The following is a 6,000-nucleotide window of genomic DNA, read 5'->3' as shown; positions in this document are numbered from 1 at the left end:
TGTGGTGGTATCCTGCTTTGACTACAGCAGTGCAACAGCAGCGAGTCAGACGACGCCAAGCTATACCGCAAATTCGAGATGCTACTCGACCTCGTTTGGCTAGCGCTGTTGGTCTGCTTCAGCGCTGGAGGAGAAGGAGGAGGAGGAGTAGGAGGAGGAGCTGTTGAGAACCACTGCAACAGCTGCCCGTGTGAGCTGCCCCCAACTAAGGGCAGCCCCATGGAGGTTACGGAGGCGATGGCCGCGAGGGTTGCGGTGACCGTGGGCTTCGCCGTATCCTGGACATTGATCCTCGTCCTTCTTCGCAGGAGCAGTGGTGAGTAGCAAAGCCGCTCCTTGTGCGAGTCTCTGTAAGTGTCTGCGAGTATCCGCGAGTGCCTAAGGAGTGTCGGTGGTTCTCTGCGTGTTTCTACGCCTCCATGGGCATCTGTGAGTCTCTTTGGATGCCCGCGAGTCCCTGTTGTGCGTCCATGGGTCTCCGCGTGCATACGTGGGGCTCTGTGCCACTGGGAAGACAAAGGCGGTCGGGCGTGGTGCTGGCCACCCACCCCGTCGTGTACTGTTCCGGCCTTCATAGTTGCTCGCTAACAGCACTTTCCCCTACAGTATATTAAGGCTATATGGGGGATCTTTGTCTTTGTTGGGCTTTGTGTGGGTCTTTGGGTTTCCCTGAGTGTCTGCGGGTCTCGTCGTGTGTCTGTGGGTTTCTGTGTTCATGTGTGGTTCTCCCTGCATGTCTGTGGGTCTCTATGCGTGTCTGTGTCTCTGTGCACACTTTATGAGTGTTTGTTGGTCTCTGCGTGTGTCTGTGAGTTTTCGGGCTCATCTGCGGGTCTCTATGCGTGTCTATTTGTCTCTGTCAATGTGTCTGGAACTGCGTGAGTATCTGTGGGTGTCTGAAAATGTTTGGGCCTCTTTATGTGTCTGTGTCTCTATGGGCATCCTCGGGTTTCTGTGTGTGTATGTAGGTGTCTGTGAGTGTTTTTTGGCTTCTGTGCTCGTTTGTTGGTCTGTGTGAGTATCTATGCGTTTCTGAGTGTCTATGGTTCTCTGTGAGTATCTGTGGGTCTCGTTGCGTTTCTGTGGGTCTCTTTATCTGTTTGTGAGTATCTGCGTGTGTCTCATCTGCATGTGGGTCTCTGTGCAAGCCTATGAGTTACTATGCATGTATGTGCATCTTTGTGCATACGTGTGGGTCTCTTTGAGTGTATCTACGTCTTTGTAATTGTCTGAAGGTATCTGTGTTTATCTGTGGGTTTCTGTGTGCGTCTGTGGGTTTCTGAGTGTCTCAGTCTCGGGTACAAATGTGTATATAAACGATCCGCCATTACACGTGTTCCTGCTTCCTTGGGGAACATCACAGTCGAGTTCAGATTTTCATCCCCAAAATGGTGTTTCAGCCTTTGTCCAACCTTGTCAGTGACTGAGTCTATGGGCCCCTTTGTAAAGCTGTGTGTCTTTCTGTGCAATTGAGTTTACAGACCTGTGTGAATCTATACGTCTGTTTGAGCAACTTGAGTTTGCAGACCTCTGTGTGAATCTATACATCTGTGTAAGTTGAGTCTACAGACCTCTGTGTGAATCTATACGTTTGTCTGACCCACTTCACTTTACAGACCTCTGTGTGAATCTCTACGTCTGTCTGTGCAACTTGAGTTTACAGACCTCTGTGTGAATCTATACGTCTGTCTGTGCAACTTGAGTTTACAGACCTCTGTGTGAATCTCTACGTTTTCTGTGCAACTTGAGTTTACAGACCTCTGTGTGAATCTATACGTTTGTCTGAGCAACTTGAGTCTACAGACCTCTGTGTGAATCTATACATCTGTGTGTACTTGAGACTACAGACCTCTGCGTGAATCTACACGTCTGTCTGAGCAACTTGGGTGAATCTATGGACCCGTCTGTGCAACTTGATTCTAGGGCACTCTATGTGAGTTCGATGAGCCCTCATATGCGACTTCAGTGTGCCGGTCTCTCTCGTCAGACAGCACATTGCTCACGGGGCGCCGACATTTTCACAGCCCCGATGTAGTGAGCTTCACCATTTTTCAGAAGAGGGTCACTTTCGCCGACAAGACATCAATGTGATGGCACGCCGCACATATCAAACCATTGGGGTTTGTGACTGCACGACGATGGGGTGTTTCCCACATTTGTGTTTTGTCGAGAACCGCATGTCAAGGGCCGCATGACAGGACACCAGGGGGCTGCCATTAGCAATGCAGCAATGACAATGAATAAGAATGCCCTGATGCGTAATCAGTTATTCCTGCCGCGACTGACAGAATGCCGATTTTTACCGCCCATGCCAGGCTACGAACGGGAGAACGTGGCGCTCCGTACTAAAGTCAAGGCGCAGCGTCGCCTGCTCCGGGCGGAGGAGGCCAGGAAGGCCGACCTGGGGGGCCTCTTTTCGCAGCTGCGCAAAACCCAAGCTCAGCTGACAGCCCTCGTGTCTGGCATCGGCAATTTCAACGTCGGGGCCGACGATGCTGACGGCGTTGCCACTGGTAGCATCTCCGCCGCCGCTGTCGGAGCCACCGCCACCACCGATGGCAACACCGCCATCCCAGCCGGCGCCGCCGCCACTGCCGCCGACAGCATCACCACTGCCGCCGAAGGCTCCACCGCCAAAGCTGGACACATGACGGTCGATACATCCGTCACATCGCATCATTCCTCGACCGCTGCCGCCGTCGATGAAACCGCCACAGCTGCCGCCACCAATCCAAAACTTGTCATAAGACAGCCTCGGTTGGCTGCTGCTGGGGAAATAGTCACCGGCATTGACACCCCAACCGCCGCCGTGCCGAGATTTATGATAAAACGGCCTCGGTCAGCTGCCGCTACCGGGAAATCATCCACCGGCATCGCCACACCGGCTGCCCCTGGCAGATCGGCCACTGCTGATGCCACCGCCGCCACCACCACCACAACCACCACCTCTGCCCGTGGCAAAGCCACCAGGGCCGATAGATTTCGAAAATTCTACCGGAACTTTCACTGGTGGGCCACCACCCGCAAGTCCACCATGGCAACTCCAGACGATGCCGGCGGATCAACCGCCACCATCGCCGTTGCCACCACCCCTGCGACCGCCACTGCTGGCCTCAAATCCACCCCTGGTGCTTGCAAAGGAGGCCAAGGAGACCAACGGATCTTGTGCATCGCCATCGACATCCCAAACTCTGCCTGATGAGGCCCTATTGCTCCCGAGGCCCCGCCCATTCTTACATAGGCCCGCCTCTTCCTCTCCATTCTCCCGCCCACTTATACATTGTGCCCCGCACCTTGCTGATATGGACACACCACATTCTCCTGGCTCTGGCCAGGAGAATGTGGTGCCAGGAGAATGTGGTGGCTCTGGCCAGGAGAATGTGGTGTTACAGTAGAGTGTGTGGACTAATCTCCATCTGTTCCATCTCACTCCCATCTACCCGTGGGTGGGTGTTGAGGAGGAGCTCTAAGCCCTGGCTCTGGCCAGGAGAATGTGGGGAACTGCGTGTGTCTGTGGGTCTCTATGCGTGTCTGTGGGTATCTGTACTCGTCTGAGGGTCTCTGTATGTGTCTGTGGGTCTATGTGTGTGTGTCTGTGTTTCTCTGCGCGTGTTTTTGGTATCTGCATGTCTGTGAGTCTTTGAGTACCTGTGGTTTTCTGTGTGCGTCTTTGGATCTCTGTTCGTGTCTGGGTAATTGTGCTGATCTGTGGGTCTCTGTTGAGTCTGTGACTCTCTGTGCGTGTCTGTAGGTATCTTTGCACGTCTGTAGTTCTATGAGTGTCTGTGGGTCTCTGTGTGTCTGTGTGTATCTCTGCGTGTATGTGGGTCTCTGTAAGTGTCTGTGGGTGTCTTTATGAATGTCGGTCTCCATGCGTGTATGTGGGTAACTGTGTGTGTCTGTGGGTCTCTGTATGTGTCTGTGGGTCTCTGTATGTGTCTGTGGGTCTAAGTGTGTGTTTGTGTTTCTCTGTGCGTGTTTTTGGTATCTGTGCAAGTCTGTGAGTCTTTGAATACCTGTGGGTCTCTGTGTGTCTTTAGATCTCTGTTCGTGTCTGTAGTTCTGTGAGTGTCTGTGGATCTCTTTTCGTGTCTGTGGGTATTTGTGCTCATCCCTGGGTTTCTGTTGAGTCTGTAACTCTCTGTGCATGTCTGTAGGTATCTTTGCATGTATGTAGTTCTGTGAGTGTCTGTGGGTCTCTGTCCATGTCTTTGGTATATTTGTGTGTGTGTGGTTCTCTGTATGTGCCTGTGGGTCTCTGTGTGTGTCTGTGGGTCTCTCTGATTGTCTGTGGCTCTCTTTGTGTGCTTTTGGTATGTGTGCTCGTATGTTGTTCTCTGTATGTGGTGTCGTGGGTAGCATGCTGTGCTAGAAATCCGATGACCCGAGTTCGATTCTCCAATCACGGCGAACACCAGTGACAATTATCAGAGCCAGTCCTGGGTCTCCCATACGTGGCCTCAGGCTCAAATGAGTAACCTGGTGTGGTGTGTAAACATCGCCACTGTAGAGACGAAGGCGGCCGGGCATGGTGCTGGCCACCCACCCCCTCGTGTGCCGTGCCGGCCTTCATAGGTGCTCGCTAACAGCACTTGCCCCAACAATTCGTTAAGGCCATAATGGAGTTATATGTCTGGTCTTTTGTGTCTGTGGGTCTCTGTGCGTATCTGCGAGTATCTGTGTTTGTCTATGGGTCTCAGAATGTATTTGGTGCTCTGTGTGCGTTTGTGGTCCTTGGTGTGAATCTGTGGTTGTGTCCGTGTAACTTGAGGTTAGAGACCTCCGTGTGAATCGATGGTTCTGTCTGCGCAAATTGAAGTTTGTCTGTCTCTCTTGACAGGCAAGACGTTTCTCATGCAATACCCCAATTTCCATAGCCCTTGTGAGTAATAAGTTATTCCGGCTGTGACTTGCAGAATGCCAGAGTATGAACGGGAGAATGCAGCGTTCCGTCGCAAGATCGAGGCGCAGAATCGTCACCTACGGAAGGAGGAGGCCAGGGAGGCCTACCTAGGAGGCCTCTCCTCCCAGTTGCGAGAGACCGAGGTGCGGCTGAAAACCCTCGTGTCTGGCATCGGTAACTAACGACATCACTGCCGACGCCAGCGACATCGCCACCGGCGGCACCGCCGACGTCGCTGACGTCACCACCGCTGCCAGCAATGGCACCTCTGTTTCCACCAACACCAACGATGTCGCCACCAACGGCACCACCGCTGCCCCCGACGGCGATGCTGGATATGTGACGGTTGTCTCGTCCATCATACCCTACAGTTCCTCAATCGTCCACGAAACTGAAACCGATACACCTGCTACCTTGCCAAAACTAGTTATTAAACGTTCTCGGTTGGCCGCCATTGATGAAACAGCCACTGCCATTGCCACTGTGCCGAAGTGTATTACCAAACAGCCTCGATCAGCCAACACCATCGGTAGATTCAGCCGATTCTGGAAACTCCGCAGCCGCTGCCAGTGCTGCCGACGCCGCCGGTGCCATCGCCATCACCATCGCTCATCGTAAAGCGACCGGGGGCCATAGATTGAGGAAATTCTATCTCGACCATCACTGGCGGGCCACCAGTGGAAGATCCGCCACCGCCACTCTTGACAATGCCAGCGGATCGACCGCCACCGCTACCACCGATACCACCACTCCCGCAAACGCCACCACCCCTGTGACCGCCACAACCCCTGCGACCACCACCAGCCCTGTGGCCGCCACCACCCCTGCGACCACCACCAGCCCTGCGACTGCCACCGCCACAACCCTCAAATCGGCCTTGGCCACCGCTGGTGAAAATGGAGGCCAAAATAACTTACACGTCACCTTCGACATCTCCACCTATGCCTGATTAGGCTTTCCTTACTCCCTAGGCTCCACCCCTTCCTGATGAGGCCCCGCCTCTTCCTTCTTTATTCCCCAGCCCACTTATCTTTTAGGCACCCACTTTCTCCTGAGATACGGTGGCACTCCCATTCAACAGCCTTTACCTGAAAAGG

Source organism: Petromyzon marinus, chromosome 69 (genome assembly GCF_048934315.1).
Source record: "Petromyzon marinus isolate PM22_M1 ecotype Great Lakes invasive population chromosome 69, UKy_Petmar_22M1.pri1.0, whole genome shotgun sequence".
Classification (NCBI taxonomy): Eukaryota; Metazoa; Chordata; class Hyperoartia; order Petromyzontiformes; family Petromyzontidae; genus Petromyzon; species Petromyzon marinus.
The sequence above is the reverse complement of the archived record's forward strand: the minus strand, read 5'-3'. Positions refer to the sequence as shown.